The following is a 25209-nucleotide window of genomic DNA, read 5'->3' as shown; positions in this document are numbered from 1 at the left end:
CCAAGATGGCCAGGAGTATTGGAAACAATGCCATGTGCTTTAGCCCACACATAGCAGGGCTGAAAAGAGGACAGCTGTTACCGTGCACTGTGGATGGGCCTCTGGTCGGCACAGAGGCAAGAGGGAGCAGAATATGACCCAGGATTGTGTGTGCGAAGTCTGGGTGAGGAGATGTGTGCTAAGATTTATGGGTAAGCACAGCTGTGTACCTGTGTGCATCCAAGGCGATTCCTTCTCCTCCAGGGAGCCCCCTTTTCTGCAAGGGTTCAGACCGGGGCGGGGGGGGGGGGGGGGGGGGGGCCGGTGGCACAATTTCCGCAGACACCTTGGGCTTCTGGGTTCTGGGTCTGAGTGAGTTAAGAGGTTGAGAGGCCCGGTTAGGAGCGAGCCGCAGGAAGCCAACCGCCAGCAGAGGCTTCCTTTTTTCCCTCCACCCAGCAACGGTTGAATACCGCCACCCACATCCACTTCCCACCTCCAACCCCCCACCCTTACTTTCCTTCCTACAAGTGACATCAAGGGCGGGGTGGAAACCCTAGAGAGGATTTCTCCCCTCCATTTCGCCATTCCCCCTTAAGACAAACCAGGAAGCAGCTGCGGCTCCAAATCGGGCCACCTTAACAGTAGAGTAATGGTCTGGCCTCCAGCCAAGCCCCACCTCCGTTCCAGCTCTCGCTCCTCCCCCTTCTCCTCCCGCACTGCTCCGGGAGAGCTGGTGAGCCGGAGTCTGGCCCGAGTTGGCTGGAGCTGTTGCCATGACAAGCATTTTCTTAAGAAAGCTCTGCTGTTGAGACCGTCCAAAGCTGGGGGTTGAGGAGGGGAGCACGAACTTCCTGGGAAACGATCCCTCCGAAGAGAGCTAGGCCGGAGACACCCGTCCAGCTCCCCTGCACCCATTTTCTTCCAGGAACCTGAGAGGTCCTTCCCTTTGGGAGGGCTGGGGGAGGAGACCCAGCCCACTCCCCGGCCGTAGCTGGAAAGGCAAGAGAGCAAAGCCAGCATCTCTAGCGTGGTTGCCACACTGGGGAGACCGGTGGGTGGTCACCCCCACCCCACCCCGTCCATGGAAACCCGGAGGGAGAGTCCCGCTTGGAGAAGCCTGGATCTTTGCTAGAAAGAGAGGTAGGCTTGCAGAGAATGGATTGAGTCGCGATTTGCAAACTTTGTTTCTTTCTTTGCTCTCAATGGCTTCTAAAAACTCCCTGAATTTCCTCTTCCTAGCATGTTTCTTGCGACTGGGTTTGGAGTGTGTATGTGTGTGTGTGTGTGTGTGTGTGTGTGTGTGTGTGTGCGCGCGCGCGCGCGCGCGCGCACAGATTTGTCAAATACTGTGTTTCCTAGATTCCGTTCTGAGAAACCATATAATCAAACAAGTGATTTCTTTCTCCTTTCCTAGTTTTTGTCATTCCTGGGCTGTGGGGGTAAGGAAATGGAGGGGCTGTCTTTTTCACACCCAAACTGAGCTTTTGGAAAAAGCATTTATTTTCCCCCATCCGTTCCTGCCCTCCCCCTCCCCCTTGGCTTGGGAATGAGACGCAGAATGGAAAACTGTTGCAAAAATATTTTCCGCGTCTGTTCCCTTTCTCCGAAGCCCCAAAGAGAGATGGAAAAAAAAAAAGAAAGAAAGAAAGAACCGAGTAAGAAATCTTCAACAGGAAGGAGGGGCTGCCGTGGGGACCGACCGAGGGGCTCACTGGGGGGTGGGCGGAGGTCCGAGAAGGAGGGGAATGGGGAAGGGGAGTGCACAAATTAAATTTCTTTAGCTTTGTAGAGAAACCTCAGCAGTTTCTCTGCCGCTTGCAAAACATCCTCAGACTTTCACGTCTATAATTAGCTGTGGAAAAAGCTGGGAGTTCCCTCGCCCCGCTGTTGTTGAGTGTGTGCCGAGCGTCAAGAACCAACTGTATGAGTGTCTCTGAGGGCACCGCCCCACACATCTCGGGTCCCGGAGGAGAGGAAAGAGCAGGGGGTGAAGTTGGAAAGTTTGCAGATCCAAGGCCGGTGCCTGTGGGGCCGGTGAGCGTTGGGCGGCTGGGGGTTGGCCACCGGCGTCCTTGGGAGGGTCCCTGAGCGTCCTGGGCCACTGCGCCCTTGCAGAAGAGCTGGAAATGAAGGCTGGGCTGGTCGCTCCTGCTCTCCTGCAACCCGCTCGCTCCCTCGCATACTTGGCTGGCTCTTGGGGTGGATGAGGCCGGCTGGCACCCTCCCCAAGGCGAGGCCCGCCTCACCACTCCCCCAGGTCTGCGAAGGACCCACCGCTCCTCTCCAGCAGCGGGGGCGGGAGGGGGGAACGCGGGAGTGGCCTGCGCATCCTGGGAGCGAGTGGGCACTCGGCTGGCCAGAGGCGCCTCCCCCGGGCATTCCTTCCGGACTTACAACAACTTGCAGACGCGGTTTCGGCGCCGGCTGGCCTGGTAGGGGGGATGTCAGATGGAGAAATCGCGGGCACGCAACTGACGCGGCGGGGGAGGGGAAGTGAATCCCAGGCTACAGCGCCATCTCCTCCTCTGGGTGGGGTGTCTGGCAGGAGGCTGCAGATCCTCTCCCTCCTGGAGCTCCTCCTCAGAGATGCCCCTTCTCGACCTTCCTATACCGAGCCCCGCTTCAGCCCCCTCAGCGCCGGGCCCTCTTTCTCTGGAAGAAAGGGAAGAGAGGGTCATCCAAGGCAGGGACAGGCCGTGGAGAGGGGCCTAGGGGTCCGGACGGACTGGCTGGGAGAAGGTGGAGGAGGAGGAGGACAGGAGGCGGTGGTGGCTCCGATGGCTTTAGTGAGCCTGGTTCCCTGTTGGCTAGGGGTGGTGGCATGGGGGGCGGGCTCCGGGAAGTGGGTCCTGGACCCCACAGATCAGTGGGGTCAGTCTGGGGTGGGGAGGGAGAGGAAGCACCTGCCCTCTGCCCCAGCTGGTTTGGTTGGAGGGGTGGTAAAGGTGGGAGCTTAGAAACTGGGAAGAAGGAAGCAAAGGACTCTTGGAGGAGAGCTTAAGTGGGGGCCCAGGAAACAACAGGAATCAATTTTCATTTTGAGGCGTTGGATGATTGATCTGACTGCACCCCAAGGGCACCCTTGTCTTCTGATCCAGAAGGGAATGAGGACCCAAGGGGCCGAGGACCCAAGACAAGATCCATGCCCTTGTTCTGTAGGCAAGGGGGGGCGGAGGAGGGGAGTCCTTTTTCTTTTTTTTTTCTCCTTCTGGGGAGCCCTATCCTCCCTGCCACCATCTTGCCGAGGTACAACCTCGAAATCACCAACGCCCCCCCCCCCCCCGCCCCGCGCGCGCGCCCTTCCATGGCGGGGGGCCATAATCCCACCCTCCCAGCAGTTGGCCTTCCTATTTTCAGTTTTCTGACTAGGGACAGATTCTGGTGGGCTCGGGGAGGGCTTCTCGCTGAGGAGCAGGTCCCTATTTAGCGCACACCGAGGCGCCTGCCTACCCCTCCCCCCACCCGCTTTGGCCTTGAGTCGCGGGGCGGGGGCGGCGGGGGGCACCTTCTCTCCCCTTCCCGCCTTGGCCGCACCAAACCCGCGGCCCCGGGGCCCGAAGCTGCCGGCGGCCCCGCCCCGTCGCGGCCCCTCCCGCAGCTCGGCCCCGCCCCCTCGGCTCCGCGCTCCTGCGAGTACTTTGCGCGGGAGGCGCTCGGAGCCGCCGCAGAGCTCAGGTTTGCTGCCCCCCGGCCTCCCCGAGCCTCCGTCCCCTCCCCGTCCGGCTGCCTCCTCCGCGTCCCTGGCCGGATTCAAAGGGCAAGTCGACGGAGGCACGGGCTTAGCCCCGGGGCTCCCAGCACCTAGCGCGGTGCCTGGCACGTTCTAAGGTGCTTGGGCAATGTTTGGTGAAAGAAGGAAGTGACATTTGGGGAGATCCTGGGACCGATTGCCTAGCTTGCCCTGTGGGCTTCAGTTCCCCGCCGCACGATGGAAAGCCCGCACCCACTTTAATGGTGGGAGGGCGTGGCTGAGTCAGATTTGTCCGATTTCTGTGATCTTGGGTGTCTGAAGAGAAGTCAAAATGGGAATGCCCAGTTAGTTTGCCGGAGGTATGAAAGCGGTGAGGAGGAGGGCGTGGAGGTCCCTGAGCCATGATAACTGGAGAGCCTCACTCTTCCCCAGCATCGTTGGCTGGAGGGTCTTCAGAGGAAGAGGGGCGCTGGGGGCTGCTTGGCTCTGACTCAGCTGCCCCTTGTCGGCAACTCCACCCTCCACGGGAAACTGCCACCCTTTAGCTTCTCCCGGGAATCCTCATGGACCCTTTTTCTCTTTTTTGCCTGTGTTCTCTGTCTTGGACCCAGCACCCAAAGACATGGATAAGCCCTGCCCTTGTGGGGCCTTCCAGATCCAGGAAGCTTTGGAGGGAGGAAAGGAAGATGTTCGTTCTGGCTCCCCAGGACCTAAGAGTCGTGCTTGGCTTAGGTTGACCCAGGTGTTCGGTTTGACCTTGAAGAAGAATGCTCTACCCTGGGCCTCACTGGCTTCGTGGAGGAATTCTTCCGGCCCTTTGATGTCTTTCCCCCAGCCTAGCCCTCAGACAGTACTCTTCCAGCCCGGTTCCCTGCGCCTCGGACTTGCGCTCATTCCTATCATCCGCAAATGGTACTCGGTCAGACGGGGTGATATCCTTTCCCCACTCGGTTCCCCTTTCTGTAGAGTGGGTCATAGAAATGAAGCAGGCCCTCGGGCTGGAGTCCCCAAGGCTTGTGTGGAATGTTTGGTGCTTCCTCTTCCAACATCCCTTTGTCTCCTCTTTCCTCTTTCCCTTGTATGAGCCAGTCTTGTTCCACTGACTTATTTCCTCTGCACATATTAAAAGAGAAATGACAGGGACTTTTGAATTCTGCCTCCACCTGAAGCCAGTTCTCTGTGTTCAGCCCACAGGAATGTGGGTTGAAGAGGGAAACCAGGCAGGATCAAGTTAGGACCAGAGCCAAGGGCTCCCCAGGAGCAACACAGGAGGGGTTCGAACCAATTTGTGTTGGGGAGTGGCGGGTGGGATGGTGCAGAGGCCAAAGGAGAGAAAAGGGAGGTGAGGACTTAGGCGACCAAAGGCCAAGGCTCCCTCCTTTCTTCTCCACTCTAGCTCCTCTCTGGCTGAAGTTTTCAGCCCCATCACTTCTCTGTGCTCTGGTTTCCCAAGTATAGAAATCTCTGGGACCATTCACATATGGGGCACCTGGGTGGCTCAGTCAGTTAAACATCAACTTCCGCTCAAGTCATGATCTCACTGTTAGTGGGTTCGAGGCCCGCGTCCGGCTCTGTGTTGACAGCTCGGAGCCTGGAGCCTGCTTTGGATTCTGTGTCTCCCTCGCTCTCCACCCCTCCCCCACTCACATTCTCTCTCTCTCTCTCTCTCTCTCTCTCTCTCTCTCTCTCTCAAAAAATAAATAAACACACACACACATACAAAAGAAATCTCTGGGACCGTTCAGAATGATGAACTGGAATGGAATCAGTGAGACCCCTTTGCTCTTGCTTTTCTGCCAGGTCACTAGGACCAGAGGATCTTGAGGCAGTGTGTTTACTGGTGGGACCAAGGACTCTCAGACTCAGGGAAACTCTCAGCCCAGAACACCTCTAGCAAGATTCACCTAGGTTGCAAAATCAGTGCTCAAAGTGCAAACCGGTACAACTCCTACAGAGGGCAAGCTAGCACTATCTAACAAAACAACATATGCATTTACCCAGCCATCCTACTTCTAGGAATTTATCCAGAAAGTGCACATTCACAGATACAAAAAGACATATGCACAAGGTGATTCTTTAAGGCATATTTGCAGCAGGAAAGGAAATCACTGGAAACCACCCAATGCCCATCTTTAACAGACTGGCTGAATGAACAGGAGTACGGCCACACAGTGGAGTACTATGCAGCCAAAAAAAAGAGTAGGAGCCCTGTGAACTTGCATGCTGTGATTTCTAGGATATATATATTTTTTAAATATTTACTTATTTATTTTAAGAGAGAGAGGCAGAGAGAATCCCAAGCAGGCCCCACGCTGTCAGCACAGAACCTGACACAGGGCTTGAGCCCACAAACCGCGAGATCATGACCTGAGTGGAAATCAGGAGTCGGACACTTAACTGACTGAGCCGCTCAGGCATCCCTGTAGGATGTGTTGTTAAATGCAAAATGCAAGATGCAGAAGAGTGCGTGTATAGAGCATGCACTTTTGTTGAGAAAACAGGAGAAATCAGAATACTTTTTGCAAACACACACACACACACACACACACACACACACACACACACACACACACAGGATAAACCAGAAATTAATATAAATGGTTCCCTGTAGGGTGAATAGGAACAGGATAGATAAGATAGAGATGGGAATGAAACTTTACTAATGCTACTATTTTAGACAGTTTTGACTTCTGAACGAGGTAAATAGTTTACCTGGTTACATAGATCCAAAAGAAAGAAAAAAGCAAACCCTAAAGCCAACCACAACAGAAACAATGAACCTGAGTATCAATTTGATTCCTCTACAAAGAAAATAATTAATTCGAGTAATCTTTTTGTTTAATGCCTTGACTCTTAGTGGAATGTATATTCTCAGGATAAAAAGCACTACCAAAAAAAAATCTTGAACTTTACTCTCTAATTGTGTTATTGGTCATGGGGTTGGCATCATAAATTGGAAACGGTTTTTTGTTTGTTGTAGGATAGATCAGATGAGTATATTGACATCTCTGGAAGTCAGGGTTTTGATCTGGAAGAAGAGAGTAAAAAATACGGAATGGGGGAAGGTGAGGCAGAACCCTGTGATTTTTTATGTATCTCCCAGGTCTGTTCACTGGAAGGGTCTAGAAGTACTGCTACCCGGTAGCACAGAAGACACCTCACGCCCAGATGTTTATTTCTAAATACCACTTGCCCCTAAGAGGAAGCAGTGCTCCATGGAGAAATGGCTGATTCTAAATCTGGGACTGAGAAAGTACACCTGAATCATGTTATGCCAGAAAGCTAGCATGTGCTCATGGCAAAAAGACTCATGAGTTGGCTTCAAGGGGCTCCCACAGGGCAATTTTGGGACACACTGAACGTTGAAAAGAATAACAGTAATAGATTATAAGACGCTGAATAAAAGATATCCATTCTGACAGCGAAAGTGGAGCAGGGAGGGAACACTCTTCACACAGGGATGCCAGCTAATGAAAGGTGGAGGCAATAACTTTAAATGTACTAGTTTGCAGCCCCTCATATAGTCACTGGTTCAGGCTGGGCTTGCTAATGAGTGACACAAATCATTAGATCAAAGGTTGATCTCAATGTATCACCTGGTGGATTACTTACTCCTTGCAAAAAGAAAAACCTGTCTTTGCAACGGGGACATCCGGCACTGACCGTCTTAACCAAGCGACCAAACATCAGCAGTAGTGGGACCACCTGGCGTGAGTTCTTCCTGATGTGCTCTACGTGCAGCCACATCAGCTATAGTCTCGCCAAACGTGTGTCTGTGGAGCCTAATGACGAGGAGACCAAAGCCAAATCTAGAATGTGAGCGATTCCACAGGACAACTGATTGAGACTTCAAAAAAGTGAAGGTCATTAAAAGAAGCCCTGAAATGATATGCTTGGGGAGAAGGGCAGGAAGACAGAAACCAGTCGAGATGTAAAGAAGCTAAAGAAACATCATAGCCAGGGGTGCCTGGGGGGCTCAGTGGGTTAAGCGTCCGACTTCGGCTCAGGTCACGATCTCGCGTTTCCTGGGTTCGGGCTCCCGCGTCGGACTCTGTGCCGACAGCTCGGAGCCTGGAGCCCACTTCAGATTCTGTGTCTCCCTCTCTTTCTCTCTGCCCTCCCCTGCTTGCACTCTCTCTCTCAAAAATAATAACATTAAAAAAAAAAAAACCATAATAGCCAATTGCAATATGTAAACTTTAACTGGACCTTGGGTTAAAAAAAAAAAAAAGACTGTAAGAGACATCCTGGGACAATTGGACAACTTTTAAATGCTTTATTTATTTTTTTTTTAATTTTTTTTTCAACATTTATTTATTTTTGGGACGGAGAGAGGCAGAGCATGAACGGGGGAGGGGCAGAGAGAGAGGGAGACACAGAATCAGAAACAGGCTCCAGGCTCTGAGCCATCAGCCCAGAGCCTGACGCTGGCCTCGAACTCACGGACCGCGAGATCGTGACCTGGCCGAAGTCGGACGCCCAACCGACTGCGCCACCCAGGCGCCCCAATTGGACAACTTTTAATACAGATATGAGATGATATATAATTATTGTTAATTGTGGAATATGTCATAGCAGTAATGATAATGGTTTTATAGGAGCATATCCTCGTGCTTAGAGATTATGCAAAAGTATTTAGGGGCAAAGGGGTTTGCAAGTGACTCAGCTCCTCCAGCCCCACACAGCACATGGAGGGACCTTCTTGATGACGTAGTTACCTCTGGGAGGCTTCCTTCTCTCCCTGCTGCTGTCAGCATTGGGCTTTCCCTTTCCTGGTGGGGGCAGCTGGGGCACAATGGGTGGGCCAGCTGGACCAGGGGCAACAGGTGGGAGCAGGACTTTCCTCACCAGGCCACGGGCCAGCTGAGGAAGCCTAAGAGCTGCAGGCTTCCAGAATCACCCACCTACTTTTCGAGGGGATGCCCCGGGCTGTAAGAGGAGGAATCCACCAATCACCCTGAGGCTGTTTCTGACCAAGCTTTCGCATCCCTTCTGAATTCTGTAATTCGGTGATTCTGAAAGAACTCGGCAGTGCCTGCCCCAAGCCTTCATGCTTGGGCTAAGCAAGGCCTTCTGGCCCCCCTTCTTGGCAAGGACCGTGTACCAGCTGCACTGTCAGTGACCCAGATCACCATACTCTCCACCCCCGCCTTTCCAGCCTGGTCCCAGCTCTGGAGAGAGATCAGGTTTTACAGGACTGCCATTCTCTCTCTCTCTCTCTCTCTCTGTCTCTCTCTCTCCCCTCCCTGGAAACCCTGGCATGACTCAGGACTCTTTTCACGCAGGAGGGGGCTATTGATCCCTTCGTCAATTCCCCTTCTGTCTTGCTAGGGAGCCTGTAAGAGCGCGAGACAGGAAGTTGAAAGGGGGCAGACAGGGCAGAGTTTGTTCTCATGGGCTGCCACGCCTGCCAGAAGAGCATGGGACTGGGAGTCAGAAAACTGGTGACCTGGACTCTTGCCTACTGTGTGACCTTGACTAAGGTGGTGATGTCTCTGGGCCTTTGTCTCCCCCACTGTAAAATGAAGCCAAGCTTGGACAAAGGCATTTCCGATTCAAGACTCCTTTCCCACAAAGGGGTAAAATTCTCAATGCTCAAACCAAACTCTTTACCTTAGAGTCTAGCACAAGGTAGCAGCCTGTGGCCAACTTCCATCCCTCTATCCAGGATGACCAGAGGTGGGGAGTCATAAAGGAACCTGTCCTGTAGACAACCACTTTTAAGGTTTCGGAGTAGGACGGGTCCTCAGATTCCCCACCTTACCTGCCTTGGATGTTCAATTAAGAAGTTCTGGCTCAGTATCTCCCGAAGCTAAGATTCTGCTATGTCCTAGGCCAGAAACTAAGAAAGACTGGCTAGAGAGAGATACAGAGGTCCAAGCCTTCGGGGAGTTTACCATCTCCTAGAGAACATGATTTTCCCAGAGTGATTAGATTGCACCACGAACCATACGAAATTGCCAATAGGCAACCACTTTTGACCTACAGATGGCATTTCACATGGTTCGGCCTCGTATTAATATTAGGAAATACTGGAAATCAGGGACTACAGTCAGCGCCGTGGGATAGAGAGACGAGGTCTTCATCCGAACTATGGGTTGGGTTTGGAGAAATGTGGCCAGCTGCTGGGCCAGCCTGTCCTCCCTCTCCATCCAGACTTTTGGCCTTGGAGGTAGACACATTGGCCAAACCCTTGTCCAGACTCTGGGTGAGTTTCCAGCACTAGCATTTCTGGTAACTGGCCAGGTCAGCTGCCCCTGGGGAGAGAGGAGAGTGCTGTCCGTCCGTAGTGCCCTATTCCTGTGCCCTGACTGCCCTGCCTCATATTTTAGGAGCTGAGGATGGAGGGTTGTCAGAAAGGAGGAATTCGGGAATATCCACTCTATTCTTCCCCCCCATCTGGGGGCAGACTAGAGCAGGATCGTACACAGGAAGCCTCATCTGGCACAGGGACACATGACCTGGTGATGCTGGGGTCTGAAGGATGGGAGTAGGAATGTGGAGGCCAGAATTTGGCAGGGCTCACCTGGAATTGTTCTTGGAGGAGGTGATTGCCAAACAGGATCTGAAGGAGGAGAGAGGCTAGGTGGAGGAGAGCTTGGGGGAGGGGAGGCGGGTTGGGACGAAGAGCTGAGATGCTGCATCCGGCGGACGGCAGAGGACACTGAGCGTCCTGGAGAGTCAGATGCTCTGGCAGGTGAGGGAGGCTGTCTGCTGCCCCCCACTGGAATGGCTCCGGCCTGTGTCTGAGCCAGCACCCGTGTGGCAGCCGGATGGCGTCTGGCCTCAGCAGCAGCCTGCTGCCTGCCTGCTCTCCTGGTGCTTGTGGACCATTAGGATGCTTTTTTGATGTTTCCTGCCTGCCGTCTGTACCACAGCCTTCTTTGTGGGATGCACTCAGATGACATCTGTTAGCATCGCTAGGACAGACACAGCTGGCATCCACACTTCCAGGGGCTTTCTGACCTTGGTGCAGGGGAGGTCAGTTACCAGGCTTTGGCTGGGGGGCGGGGTGGCTGTTCGTGCTACTGAGCCAGAGCATTTGAGATGGACAGAGTTGGAAGAATGGTCCAATGTATCCTCTTTGGCAAGTGAGAAACCTGAAACCCGGAGACTTACGTGCCCAAGGACGCCAGGAGAGTTTGATAGTTTGATGCTGAGCCAGCGTTAGACCCCACTTCTCCCCACTCCAAGTCCGTGACTGAGCCTCTGACCCCATCCGTGCAGCACTCGTGACCCAGCTCAACACCCAACCTCCCCACTGCCCAGTCTCTCTACCCAAGTAACAAGCAGAAGCACCCCAGCCACTCCAGGGATGACGTGTGGTGTGGTGAGGTCGTGTGATAGAAGCACTTTGGAAGATGCCGGAAACCATAAAAGTGCTGTGCCATGATTGTAACTGCTGCTACCCTTCTTACCAATCTGGGTCATTAGCAGTGAGGAAAATGCAAAGGAGGAGCTCTCCTGCACCGCCCTGATCGCCGTGTAGCTCCTAATGGAGCTGGGTCTCTTCTCCTGGTACTTTCCGTAGCTCCTCCCAGAGAGTGGGCCTGGAGCTGGGAGAAGCTGGGTGATTGAGAGCGGAAGCAGAAGTCCTGGAAAGGGGTGGGCAGAACCTTCCTCCTGCCTGGGTGTCCCCGGCCCTGCCCTTTCACACAGGGTGTGACTCCTCCGAAAGGTCAGAGGAAGTTTGAAGGGGAAGTGCTCTGCCCTGTACACCTTCCTCCACCTTCCTCTGGGCCAGGTTGGCTGCCGAGCTCTGATTTGGGAGCGAAGAAGCAGCATGGTGGGGCCGCTGTAATGTGACAGCACAGGCTGGTTTTATTGCTGATGTTATTGCCGGAGCCAATCTGTCATTCATTTGCTTGTTCGCATATTCGTTTGTTCATCCAACAAACATGAAGTGAGCACAAACCGTATGCCGGGCACTGTGTGAGGATCTGGGGAGAAGTCATGTCTCCAGGATGCAGAGTGGCTAAGAATCACTCCTTTCAGCTCAAAGACAAGTGTCCTGAGCCTGGGGGCCCACGGCAAGCCCTGAATGGCACAGTGTCCCAGAGAACTTGAATCTGTGTCCTTGGAGAACAGGGAAAGGTAACTCCTGACTTTAGAGACATAAGGCCTAGACTCCATACACAATTGAGCTGAGAGGGGCCTTGGGGACCATTGTAGGGCAGCACCGTGTTACCAATGGCCCTGTGGCCAGATGGTGAAGGACATGCCCTTGTCCTTTGCCAGAAGAAGACTTCTCCTGGGCCAAGGCCTGATGCTGAAGCTGGGCAGTCATTTAGCCTGTATATCCGGTCCTTAGGCTGGCATCCCCGTGTTGTCTGACTTTGCAGTCCTCTGTTTACATCCTAGAGCCTCTGAGCCTGATGGGGCAGAGCTGTCCCATTGCTGGGATGCCCAGAAAGGATCTGAATGAAACCCTGGAATGAAAAAGCAAACTTTCCAGAGAAACTGTCCAATTTCTCCTCCCATGCTTCTTCTCATTTCAGCCCCTCCACCCTACTTTCCAGAGGCAGCCTGGTGTCTCAGGATAGAAAAGTGGATTTAGAGTTGGGTGGCACATAGGACACAGATCTCTGTTGACCTTCAACTTTCCCGTCCATAACCTGTATATGTTGTCACCTTTCCTGATCTACCCGATGGAGTGTTTTGATGGGCAAACGAAATAGGGTAGGGAGAGCATTGCATCAACACTAAAGTGCTAGGGCTACAGAAGTGCTAGGTAAGTGTAAGGCTTTTCATTCTAGGGCTTCTGCTCATCCCCCACCGCTCACTTCTGTTCCTTCTCTCTGCTGCCCAGCCCCTTAACCCCACTACGGAGCCCATCCTTCTCTGTTCTCTCACTGCCCACTCCAGAGGCTGCTCTTCCCACATCCTCCCTCCTTGCCTAGATCAAGACCCAACACAACGCATCTTAAATAATAATGACAACAGTAGAAGTAATCGTCTGACCTACCATCCATCATGTGCTACATACTAAACTTGGATGATCGCATTTAATATTTCCAGCAGGCAATAAAGTCAACAGCGTCTTCATTTTACAGCTTAATGAAGACATTCGTATAACATAAGGCTGAGGTCCAACCCTAGGCTAGAACATCTATAGATTTCTTCTCTCCATTGCCAAGTGACGGACTGACAAGAACACGGAGAGATTCGACAGCCTTTATTGAATGTCAACTAAATGCCAGCTGCTTTCACATTATGTCACAACAACCACCTTCTGAGACAGGTGCAGGATTCGTCTTCGACATCATCTGGTTGCAGGAGCAGAAACCCACTCAAAGCAGCAAAAAAGAGTGAAAGGGGGCCTTACTAGAAGTTGACAGAGAAATATCACAAAACTTGGTGGGGGCAAGTGTGGCCCCTGGGTGGACTGTGCTTTCTCTCCGGGGCTGCACGCATTCCCTTCTCTGCTCCCGTGTCCGTGTGCTCAGCACCCATCGTGGTTAACCCGAGCAGTGGGTTCAGCCTCCAAATCCATATGACCTTCCCTCTTAGCTCTCCAAGTAGATTAACCCAGTCTCTCAGTCCAAAGAGATATCAAGAGATACAGATTCCAGCTTAGGTCCTGTGTGTCCACCCTTGCTCCAATTACCTGTGACCTGCTGGAGGGAAGCGGGGACTAATCAAACATGATGACCCAGGCTTCGCCCTTCCACAGGGGCTACGGGTAGGAGCAGATGTTTCTAGAGGGGACATTCCTTGACCTCAGGTGGTGGGTTCAAACCCAACTATGCTCTTCACCAAACCAAACTGTCTCCAGGACATTGTGGAGATGATGCCCTGCTTTCAAACTCTGCGAGTTTTCCCAGAATCTGTGGGTTCAGGTGGGCCTGGAAAAATAAGATTGCCATTTGTGAACTCTGTGACGTGCCAGGCATTGAATGTACATTATTTTTAATCCTTGCAGCATTACTGCAGGATGTTATTGTCCCGATTTTACAGATAAGAAAGCTAACACCCAGTGAGTTAAGTAGCTTGCTCCCAGATCATCATCCAGAGATCATCCAGGCTTGGATCATCCAGCGTTGGGCTAATCTTTGACCCAGGCCTGTCAGACACCAAGACTCATGCCTTCTTATAATGCAACCCTTACCAAGAAAAAGAACTGTTTTACTTTGATTCAGCTGGAAAGTAGACTCTAAGAGGGCAAGGTTCTTCATCTCTTTGTTCTCTGATGTTTCTCAAGCAGCTAGAGTAGTACCTGGCCCGTGGTAAGTTGTCAGTAAAAAATTGTTGAGTGAATTTTACCTTGGTATCTTCTATACTCCTGGGCTCCCCATGTTTAGAGGGGGGGAAAGGACACATTCTAATCCTTGGAGAATTGTCCACTGAAACACACTGGGGTGACCAACTGAGTGTGCCTCTGATCTCCACTCAACTCTCATAGTCCGCTTCGATGGGGGACATTAGGAACAGTCCCTCAATGTGGAGGAGTCCAAAGGAAAGTATGGCCCTTGACCCATCTGTTTTTCCTGTCTGGTACATCTGACCTAAGATATTTGGTCCAGTGAGGAGAGGAGGAGATTTCCCTGACACTGGAAAATCTGTTTCCTGGGACTAGGAAATGGAATGCCAAGGTGTTCCATCGCTAGAGAAAAGAATGCTAATTTCTGTTGGGTTTTCAGCCCCAGGGGTTGGAGTTTACCAAATCCTGGATCTCTTCCCATGCCTTTCTTGGTAGCTATGCCCTGTGTCCTCAGTCATCCGGTCAGCATTCACAAGCCCAGCAGCATGGTATTCTATAAGAGTGAGGATTTGGGGGAGTCCGGTGGAACTGGATACAAGTCTGCCTGGGCAACCGTGGGACCGTGGACAAATTATTTGACTTTCTGGACTCAATTTTCTCAAGTTGTACGCCCCTGACACATAGTAGGCGTTCGCTGAATTTAAATTTTTCCTCTTCCATTCCTTCATTTCTCTTTCGTCTCCGTGGATGCCGCCATGAGCCTGCCTACCTGCTCCCTGCTAACCCTTGGGCTCAGTACATTTATAAAAGGACCAGAGCCCATTATCCTCCAGTAACTGAAAGGCCCGGAGGCTCCAACCTCCCGCAACTCTCCACCAAGGGGCCCCCAGGGGCCAACTGTGGGTTCCATCATTTCCTGTGACCGGTTACCCTCTGGATGCCAGTTCCCAGATTGTGCTTCCTATTTGCGCAACAAGAGTCCTAGAAAAGAAGGCAGAATGGCAGCGACCATGTTACCTTGTTTGCTCCTGCCCTGTAGTCCTCCCCCTGGAAGTAGGTGCTATGAGAGCCAACGCTGGGAAGTCTCTTGTTGATGGAGGGGGGCAGACTAGGCCACAATACTCTCTTTGCTTGTAGAAGCTGTGACCCGAGGATGCCATTACTCTTCGGTCACCCAGGTCAGCTGCCCACTGCCATTAGAATTGAGCAGGCCCCTTGATAAACAGGCAGGAGAGTCCTGGTCTGGGAGCTCCTCCTCTCTCCCCAGCACACACCCACACAGAAACTTTAGCTGGGATGAGATAGCCGCTTGGCCAAGGTAATGCATAAAGAACATACCTTCCCTGAGCCGGAAGGGGCTTGGCACTGAGTGCCTGGGTTGAGTCCTGGTCCTTGCTCCTGCTGCTGCCTGTGGAACCCATAAGGGCTCCAGGCCCTCTGGGAATGGGGGGACCTTCTCCAGTCCCCTCCCAGTTTCTCGAGGATGGCATCTGGTAAGAGGAGTGCTTTCAGAGGAAGTGAAGATGTGAATATTAGCTAAGAGTCGATGCGAGCGGGCCTATGACAGCATGGTTGCCAGGCTCCCATCAGTTGGCTGGTTCTGTTCAGCGTCAGCCAAGCCCACTCACAGCCTGGGAGCTACTCAGAAAGAGGGGTGCTGCCTTAGTCATCTCTGAACACCCAGTGTTTAGCACAGCCCTTGGTTCATGGAATGATCATCACTAAATGTTGGATGGATGGATGAATAACTGAATAAACAAATAGAAATTTTTCATCAGACTCGAGTCGAGATCATAGCCAAGTTTACTCTCTTCCTTCCCGGGGTCGCCATCTCTGTTCAACACTTCATCATCTCGTGCCTGAATACTTGCAAAGGCCTCCTCGTGACGAGCAGGGGCATTTAGGGGAATGAATTCTAGATTAGAAGTTGGGAGACCTGGGATTGGAACCATCAGGCCGCTCTCTTGCTTTTGGGAAATCACTGAACCTTTCCGGGCTTTGATTCGTTCGTGTGTCACATGAGCAGTTTGACCTAAAGGCACTTCAGGGACATTTCAACTCTCCAATTCTCTGTCCCCTCCTACCAAACAGCCCTGCAGATTAATTGTGATTGGTTACGAAAATTTTAAAAATCAGGAGATTTCAAGTAGAAATCCACGTTGCTTGCTTTGTCTCAAAAGTCAGAAGCGCTGACGACACTGGCCAACCTACTCCTCATGGCAACACTTAGCAGGAGCTGAGGAACTCCTGCCCCATTCAGACAAGTGTTTGCCGGTTTCCTTAACCACCACCACCACCCCCCCATCACCTAAGCCTGGTTTGCTTATTTTTGTGCCTGCCTGGTCCCTTAGGCATTTGAATTTGCAAACCTAGAGTAGGAAAAATAAAGCTTCTCAGTGCGGAGGCAAGGGCACCCAGGATGGGGTGACAGCCCCAGGAAGCAGCTCGTGCTTAGCTGGGTTCAGGTGGCAGAGACTGGGGGTGGGAGCTTCCTGGGAAGCTGGGTGACTGGCGTGTGAAAAGAAACAGTAGCCAGTGCCCCAGGAGATTCTGCTTGCCCCCCCCCCCCAGAATTGTTGAGCCCAGCTGTTCCCCACTCCATTACCTCTCTCCCCCTCAGACCCAGGACCCATGCCAGGAAGATAACACTGTATAACTCTATGTAACTATATGGCCATGGCTCGGAGGTGGGAGGAGGGCCGGGGCTCCATTTTAGAGTCTTGACAATGGTGCTAATTCCCATTCCACTCCTTTCTGCTGTCCAGCCTCCATTAGTATCTTTGGCACAAAGGGGGGCAGGGCTCATGAGGCAGTCCGGGATGGCCAATCTATTTGGATGGGTGGAGTGAACATTCTCGCTTGTCTCCTGTACCATTGCTGTGAACAGCTGCACCTCAGAGCTCCCTGGGACTCGCCCCGTCCGTGGTCCCGAACCCAAAGTCCCATGTCTGACCGGGAGCAAACTTGTGGCCCATGTGAAGTCAGGGCCATGTCCCAACTCCTTAGTCATCCTGCCCGAGCCCCAGGCAGCCCTGCCTCTCTGTTACCTTCTGCAGGGAGAACATCCCCTGCTTCCTCACTCACGGAATCTTTTCTTCAGACTTTCTAGTTTGTATGCTTTTCTTCAGCTCGTTACCTTTAGTTTGATCAGTTATTCTGCGGTCTGATCTAGTCTTGTGTGTGTGTGTGTGTGTGTGTGTGTGTGTGTGTGTGTGTGTGTGTGTGTGTGTTGTTCTAAAAAAACATCTCTACTTCCTTTCCCCAGCCATGAATTACTCATCATTCCTCATTTGACACCTTTCCCTTTTCATACAGACACGACATACCTAAACTCCGGTTTACATGACGATTATGTTGTCCCAGTCATTTGCAGTGAGACTGTATGTTCTGGAAGGCTTTTGTGGTTTTCCCAATGTCCTTTAATTCAAATGGTGGATTTTGAGCAAAGTGGTTTTTTAGTATTTTTACAGACCCCCCCCCCTTTCCCGATTATAAAAGGAATGCATAAAAATCTGTAACTTTTACTGAGCATTTGCTATGTCGGGCACCACACCAAATGCTGAAATCGCATGACCTCCTCCCCTCCTCAGGACAACTCTGTGAGCAAAGTGTCATTCGTATTCTCCTTTTCCAGAGAAGAAACTGAGGCTCAGAGAGATAAAATAGTTTATCTGAGGTCTCACAGCTACGAAGTGGGGGATGTGGAATTGAAACCATGCCTCTGAGATTCTAGAGACCTGAGCTCTGTACTGCTTCCACACAAGATCATTCTAGAAAGTTTGGAAAATTCAGAAAAGCATAAAGGAGAAAATAAGATGTCTGTAAGCCCAGAGATAGCCGTTAACATTTTGATATATTCTCTGTATTCTTTTATATATGTAGGTAAGTATATACCCTTTTTAAAGCTGGGGACACATTAAATATTCAAGTTTTTTTGAAGATTTTCTTTTTAAGACTTCATTTTTTTAATTATTTTTTAATGTTTATTTATTTTTGAGAGAGAGAAAGAGACACAGAGCATGAGCAGGAGAGGTTCAAGAGAGAGAGACACACACAGAATCTGAAGCAGGCTCCAGGCTCTAAGCTATCAGCACAGAGCCTGATGTGGGGCTCGAACTCACAAACAGTGAGATCAGATCTGAGGCGAAGTCGGACACTTAACCAACTGAGCCACCCAGGTGCCCCATTTAAGATTTCATTTTTGAGTAATCTCTACATCCAACGTGGGGCTCGAACCCACAACCCTAAGATCAAGAGTCACATGCTCCACTGACTGAGCCAGCCAGCCACCCTTAAATATTGTGGTTTTGATTCTAATTTTTTCCTACCCAACCCTGACTGCATTGTGACCATTTTCCTATGTTATAAGGAACTGACCACAACTCAGTCTCAAATATGGTCCAGGGAATCCAATAATAGCAGGCAACGAGAAGCAAAAGGTCGGTGTGATTTTAGAAGAGAAAGAAAGATACGAATGCCTGAGGCCTTTTCCTTGAAAGTGGACAGTCTGGAGCCAGCCTGGGTGGGGCGCAGAGGTCTGAACCTGGGATGAAGAGATCAGAGAGAGGGCAGAAAACTTGCAACTCTTGAATTGCCTTTGAGAAGTTCCCTCCCTCCCTCTGTGTGTCTGGATCCCACGTGGAGGTGCGGGCCAACTTGTGTTTGAAGTGAGAGTTATAGATGCAAGGTGGCTTTTACAGCAGGCTCAGCTGAGGGCCAGGCTTTCTGGAGGAAGATATTGAACACCCTAATTCAAGCCCCCTATAAACCTGAGTGGAATTACTCCCTAATGGCCGAGAGGCTGGCTCCGCCCGCTGGGTTGATGCTCTCATACTGGCCTCTGGTTGGAAAGAACTGTGAGGCTTTCCTGCCTTCGTTCTCTTAAATGTGTGTGTAAAAGAGGCTGGGTAGATTTTATCTGTGGCTATATATATATAGATATGTATATATATATCCATAGATATATAGATATATATATCCATAGATATATAGATATATATATCCATAGATATATAGATATATATATCCATAGATATATAGATATATATATCCATAGATATATAGATATATATATATCCACAGATATATATATATTTTTTTTTTTAAAGAAACTTTTTGGTTAATCATCCAAGAATAGAGAGCAGTGAGGAGCACAGAGGAAGGAGGTAAGAAGAACAGAAGGCTGCCACCAGCCTTAAGATAATTAGCAAATGCAGGGCTGGGGGCAAAGACAGCGTCTAGTGTATATGGCAGGACAGAGTGACGCTTGCAGTAGGTGACTTCTCTTTGGAATGACAGCCTGGATTGTCAGCCTTTTAAAGGTTGCACCAGCTGCCTATTATGAATTCAAGAGTGACCGAGTCCTGGGGGTCTCCATGACAGATACAGTCTTCGCCAAAGAATATTGGCATGTGTTCAGTGCAGGCTCCAGGGCTGAGGTACGAAGTCTTGGGTTCATCCATGTGCCCGTACCACCTCACTGTGTGACTCTGGGGAAGGCTCCCACCACTGTGCCCCTAGTCTGTCCCCTGGCATACAGGGAGATATCTATCCATGCACCTTTCTCCCTCCTAGGCCATCTTAGGAAGATAGATGAGAAAAATGGAGGGAGATGCTTTGGGTTTCCATGATGAATGTAGAGGGATCTTCATTCTTACATTGGTTCCTCCAGAATCTTCTGCAGCAACGCAGGAAGAGAACAGGGTGCTACCATGACACATGTCACTTAACTGCTAAACTTGAGCCTTTTCATTCTACTTAATGTGTCAGATAATACAGTCCTGAATACCTCATAGGGTTATTACAAGAATCGCATGGGATAATGGATGTGGAAGTGCTTTGTACACCATAGAGTGCCTACAAGTATGTGGGTTACAATTTATGAAGATTCTTGAATGAGGAAGCCCCTCCTCATTCGCCTGACTCCTCTGAGGTCGGGAAGGCTGTTTCTCCAGCTCATATAAAATTTGAGCCCTCTTTCTTGGGTGTAGTGGATTCTTGCTATGCTGTAGATGGAGGGTGGGTCCCAGCAAGTATGAATGAGTCTCTCAACGTAGGTGAAAAATCTGGGGCTCTCAAGGGATTTAAGAGTCCCTTAGCTGAGGGGCCACCTGGGTGGCTCAGTCGGTTGAGTATCAGACTATTGGTTTCGGTTCAGGTCATGATCTCACAGCTTGTGAATTCGAGCTCCTAGTCAGGCTCTGTGCTGGCAGTGTGGGGCCTCTTGGGATTCTCTCTCTTTCTCTCTCTCTCTCTCTCTCTCTCCCCCTCCCTCCCTCAAAATAAACTTAAAAAAAACTTTTTTAAAGAGCCCCTTAGCTGAATTTCACTCTTGACCATGCCACCAGCCAACAGTGTGACCTTGAACAAGCCCCTTAACCTCTGAGCAGCAGTTTCCTCATTTGTTGTTGGTTTCTAATCACAAAGGACCGTTATGATAATCTAAGGGGAGAGTATGGAATGTATATACAAGTGTTTGAGAAGTTGAAAGCACTATCCACGTGTGAAAGCACACTGTTAGAGCTCAGAGGTGTTCCTGAGGATGCGGAGATAAGCCAGTATTCCATTAAGACTAGAAGTCCTAGAATCCTGCTATTACATCAGTACTGGAAGGAGCCATAACTCAAGCCCCTCAATTATACTGACCAGAAGAAGTGAAGCCAAGGAAAGCCTGTGGTTCCCGCAAGTACCCTGACCAGGTCAGGCTCCACTCTAGGGCCCAGGCTCCCCACATGGTCAGTGGGGCACCCTCCAGTTTGCCTCTCCCTCATCCTACCACCGAGGAGTGAGGACTGAGACTATTCACTCTGTATATGCTGTAATATCCTGTGTTAGAGCATCTGGGATTTACCTCTGCCTTCCCTTCAAGCGGGATGTGAACAGTGCCTTTCATGCTAACGTCCCAGAATCACCCCAGTTTTTGTCCCTGCCCTCGGACATCATGCACGTCTTGATAGACAACATTTAGGACGCCTGCCTGCAGGGCAAAATGTGGAGCTGGGCCTGTTCCTGGCGGGCCCGTGGCAGCTCAGGAACAGGGCTCTCCCGGAGAAACCGTGCGGAGTCGTCGCCTGAGCCACTGAAACCACAGGGCGTTGCTCTTGGGGTGTTAGGGAGGCCAAGGGAAGGGAAGGGCGGGGTGAGAACTGGCCGGCTCCCCCGCCGTGTCCTGAGGCTGGAAGGTGGAGATTCCTCCCCGGGGTGTGGCGCGAGGGAGGACGTGGGTCCCCGAGGGAGGGAGTGGGGCTGCCCGGCCTGCGGTGAGTCACTGCCCCCCCTGTGAGCAATCGCTAGCTGGCCGGGGCGGAGCCGCCCGCCTTCTTGGGGGGCTTTGGTGCAGAGCCAGACTTGGAAAGGGTGGAGGCGTCAGTTACCCCAGCTGCTCCCGGGGCCGGGCCGGGCCGGGCTGGGAGCCGCGCCGGAGCGGAGCTGGCCGACACGTCGGAACCCGCAGGCCCAGGGCGAGGGCGAGCGCGGGGCCCGGTGGCCGGGCTAGCGGAAGGGGAGGCCGCCGCGCGCACTCCGGCTGCAGGGCCGCCACCCTGGGCACGCAGGTGCCGGGCTCCTCCTGCCCGCCTACCCGGCCCGAGGTCACCGCGTGGGGGGGCAGACCGGGACGCGATGCCGGGAGGAGGCTCGACGGCTCGGCTCGTCCCCCTTCTGAGCCCTGGGCCCAGAGCCCCCTGTCCCACTGGGGTTGGCTCCAGCTTTAGGACCCAGGAAGTCTCAGCGGGAAGGGGTTTGCGCTCTTCCCTAGCTGTTTCACTTTGCATACAAGAGGAGACGGGGCACATGGGCCTGAGCCCCCAGTTGCTAATTCCCTGAGTCTCCCTCCCTTATGAAATGATGTCTCTCCGGGCGCCTGGGTGGCTCAGTGGGTTGAGCGACCGACTTGGGCTCAGGTCATGATCTCACAGCTCGTGAGTTGGAGCCCCGTGTTGGGCTCTGTGCTGACAGCTCAGAACCTGGAGCCTGCTTCGGATTCTGTATCTCCCTCTCTCTCTGCCCCTAACCCACTCGCATTCTGTCTTTGTCTCTTTCAAAAATAAATAAACATTAAGAACAATTTTTTTTTTTTTTTTTTAATGATGTCTCTCTTATACCTCTAGCCACCACCAAAGCAGGACACCAGGTCACTGCCGCCTTCTCCCTCCCACTTTCCTTCCGTGCGGCTTCTCACTTCCGGCTCTCTGGTCCCTACAGGAATATCAGCCCCTGTGCCCTGTTTCCCTTTTCTCCCACCCCCACCTGCACCCACAACCCCAGAATCAGAATTTCTAAGTTGACTGATACTGGCCTGTTAGGATAATATGGTCAAATGCAGTATATTGACTGTGTTGTTCAATGACCATTTTAGACCATGAAATTGACAATAGAAGTTCTCATCTAAAACAGGCTGTTTGTAGATCCATGACTATCTTTGATCTTGCAGATTAAAAAATGTTGCTGGCAGAAAGAGTGGAAACCTATTTTTCTTTTCCCCTCATCTCCAGCTTTCTTTATTTCTCAGATGCACAAAATTGAATGAATCAAAACCCATAGTTCATGATCCATTTTCCTCACTGGTTAATGCATATCTCTCTTTACTACTTATTTATATAGGTTATTTACTAATAACCTAACAAAGACACCTGAAACCACCACCCAAGCCAAAAATAAGATCACTACCATAATTTGCATCCACCTATGTGCCCTTTCGATCCCATGCCCTCGCCTCCTCACCCAGTCCAACCACTATCCTGAATTTTGTGCTTATCATACTCTTGATAAATTTATGTGCGCCTACGCAAATATATTACTTAGCTTTGCTTTATATTCTTTATTAAAAATATATATTATGTAGGGTCTGTTGGGGCTTGTTTATTTTCACTCAATATTAGGATACTAAGACTTATCCCTGTTGGGTGTGGCTGTAGTTTATTCATTTTCACTGCTACATAATATTCTATTGGTGAAGTTCTCACCCTGTTCCACCATTATGAATGGTACTGCCGCAAACATTCCTATTCATGTCCCCTGGTGTGTATGTGCAAATCTCTCCTGGGTATAGATCTCAGAAGGGAATTGCTAGGTCTTGGTATATGAATATTCAACCTTACAAGATAATGACAGGCTGTTTCCCAATATATTTGTAGTAGTTTTGCCCCTACCAGTGAGGTGTAAGAGATACTGTTGTTCCATGTCTTCTTAAGTACTGGGTATCCTCAGATTTTTAAATTTTGGCAACTGAGTGTAAATATAGTATCTCTTAATGGTCTTGATTTGCATTTCCCCAATCACCAGTGAAGCCCAGCAATGGAAATAACACTGCATAGATCAGACCTACAAAAATTGCAGATATAGGAGTTATTATATAAAATCATACTGGGGCGCCTGGGTGGCTCAGTCGGTTAAGCGTCCGACTTCAGCTCAGGTCACCATCTCGCGGTCCGCGAGTTCGAGTCCCGCGTCGGGCTCTGGACTGATGGCTCAGAGCCTGGAGCCTGCTTCCGATTCTGTGTCTCCCTCTCTCTCTGCCCCTCCCCCGTTCATGCTGTGTCTCTCTCTGTCTCAAAAATAAATAAACGTTAAAAAAAATTATATATGTATGTATACATATATACATATATATATATCTTAATATGTTATAAGAAATAAGAGGGTATTGAAAGAATGATGGACAAGAAACTCAATTCAGCAGATACTCAAATGGGACTCCCAGAAATGAAAAAATATAGTAAAGGAAATTTAGATTTCAATGAATAGTTTAAAAAAGACTATATCACAGCTGAAGATAATATTAGTGAACCGGAAGGGATTTATTTATTTTTTTATTTTTTTAAATTTTTTTTTTCAACGTTTGTTTATTTCTGGGACAGAGAGAGACAGAGCATGAACGGGGGAGGGGCAGAGAGAGAGGGAGACACAGAATCGGAAACAGGCTCCAGGCTCTGAGCCATCAGTCCAGAGCCCGACGCGGGGCTCAAACTCACGGACCGCGAGATCGTGACTTGGCTGAAGTCGGACACTTAACCGACTGCGCCACCCAGGCGCCCCTATTTTTTTACTGTTTATTTACTTTTGAAGGGGAGAGAGATAGAGCGTGGGCGGGGGAGGGACAGAGAGAGAGGGAGGCACAGAATCCGAAGCAGACTCCAGGCTCCGAGCTGTCAGCACAGAGCCCGACGTTGGGCTCGAACTCACAGACTGCGAGATCATGACCCGAGCCGAAGTCGGACGCTCCACCGACTGAGCTACCCAGGCACCCCAGAAGATATTTCTGAAGAAATTACATAGATGATGAAAAAGATGATGGAAGATGTGGAAAAGGTGTAGAGGCAGGAAAATAGAGCAGGGGTTGGCAAATTTTTTCTTCAAAGGGCCAGAGAGTAAATTATTCTTTACAAAAACGGGCAGCAGGCCAGATGTGGCTCATGTGTTATGGTCCACCCGTCCCCGGAGCAGACTAAAAAAGATCCCAGTATACATTTAATTAATGTTTCAGGAGGAGATAATAGAGAAAATAGGAATGTGACAATATTTGAAGAAGCAATGGTCAATAATTGACACAATACCATCGTTATATGTATGATACCTAATGAATCCCAAGAGCGATAAATAAAATTGACCCTTAGATACATCAAAATGAAACTACGGAACACCAAGGATAAACTCCTTTAGAGTAAACCCAGAAGGTAAATTCCTTTTCAGGGCCTGACATTTAGACCAACAACTGATTTCTCAACCTCAACATAAAAGCCAGAAGACAGTGGAGTAATATCTCCAAAGCACTGAGAAAAGACGTGCTAACACAGAATTTTAGCATCAGTGACAATCTTCTAAGAATGTCTTGCAAAAGCCTTTGCAGACAAACAAAAACGCGTTTCTACCAATAGGCCCTTCACTAAAGTGACTTCTGAAGAAAATAGTTCAGAAAGAAGAAAAGTTACCTAAAAGGCAGTCTAAAATTCAGGAAGGATACTGAAACACCAGGAATAATGTAACTTCAAAGTAAAATCTCTAGGCTTACACTGAAAAACTAGGAATAATATAAATTCAAACTAGGGAAGATAATGAGAAGAAAGAAAAGGAAACGTAAATGAAGACATGGAAACGTAAATGGCCACATGGAAAATGTGGCCATTACAATTTTTTTTTGTTGTTTGAGTTGTAATCTAGATAGAAAAAAGAATGACTATCGCCATTTATTGAGTGGCTACCCTGGAATCATTTTGATTTGTTAACGTTCTTAATTTCACGTAATATGTGTAAGAGTGCCAGGCAAAAAGAAGGCGTAAAAATTGTAGTTTCTGTTATCACTGTATCTTTGTGCTCAGAACAAGGTCTGGAACTTAGT

General features: G+C 50.3%; 1 protein-coding gene across 9 annotated transcripts in view; it reads left to right on the top strand.

Moving 5' to 3' along the window:
• The first annotated feature begins 688 nt into the window (after positions 1-688).
• The window catches only part of ATP2B4 (ATPase plasma membrane Ca2+ transporting 4), a 95229-nt gene continuing 70708 nt past the window's right edge, over positions 689-25209 (top strand). For 6 of the 9 annotated variants that reach the window (XM_086693385.1, XM_086693387.1, XM_086693388.1 and 3 more), the window contains exon 1: positions 690-1122. The gene's annotated coding sequence lies outside the window, so the exon portion shown is untranslated. Of the gene's footprint in view, positions 1123-1770; positions 2017-2094; positions 2415-25209 lie in introns of those variants that run through there. The other 3 variants (XM_025921247.2, XM_086693384.1, XM_086693386.1) reach the window with 3 other exon arrangements.

The sequence above is a fragment of the Puma concolor genome, chromosome E4 (assembly GCF_028749965.1).
Source record: "Puma concolor isolate L17-30 chromosome E4, mPumCon1.1.hap2, whole genome shotgun sequence".
Classification (NCBI taxonomy): Eukaryota; Metazoa; Chordata; class Mammalia; order Carnivora; family Felidae; genus Puma; species Puma concolor.
Note: the sequence above shows the minus strand (reverse complement) of the source record. Positions and strands in the feature narration are given on the sequence as shown.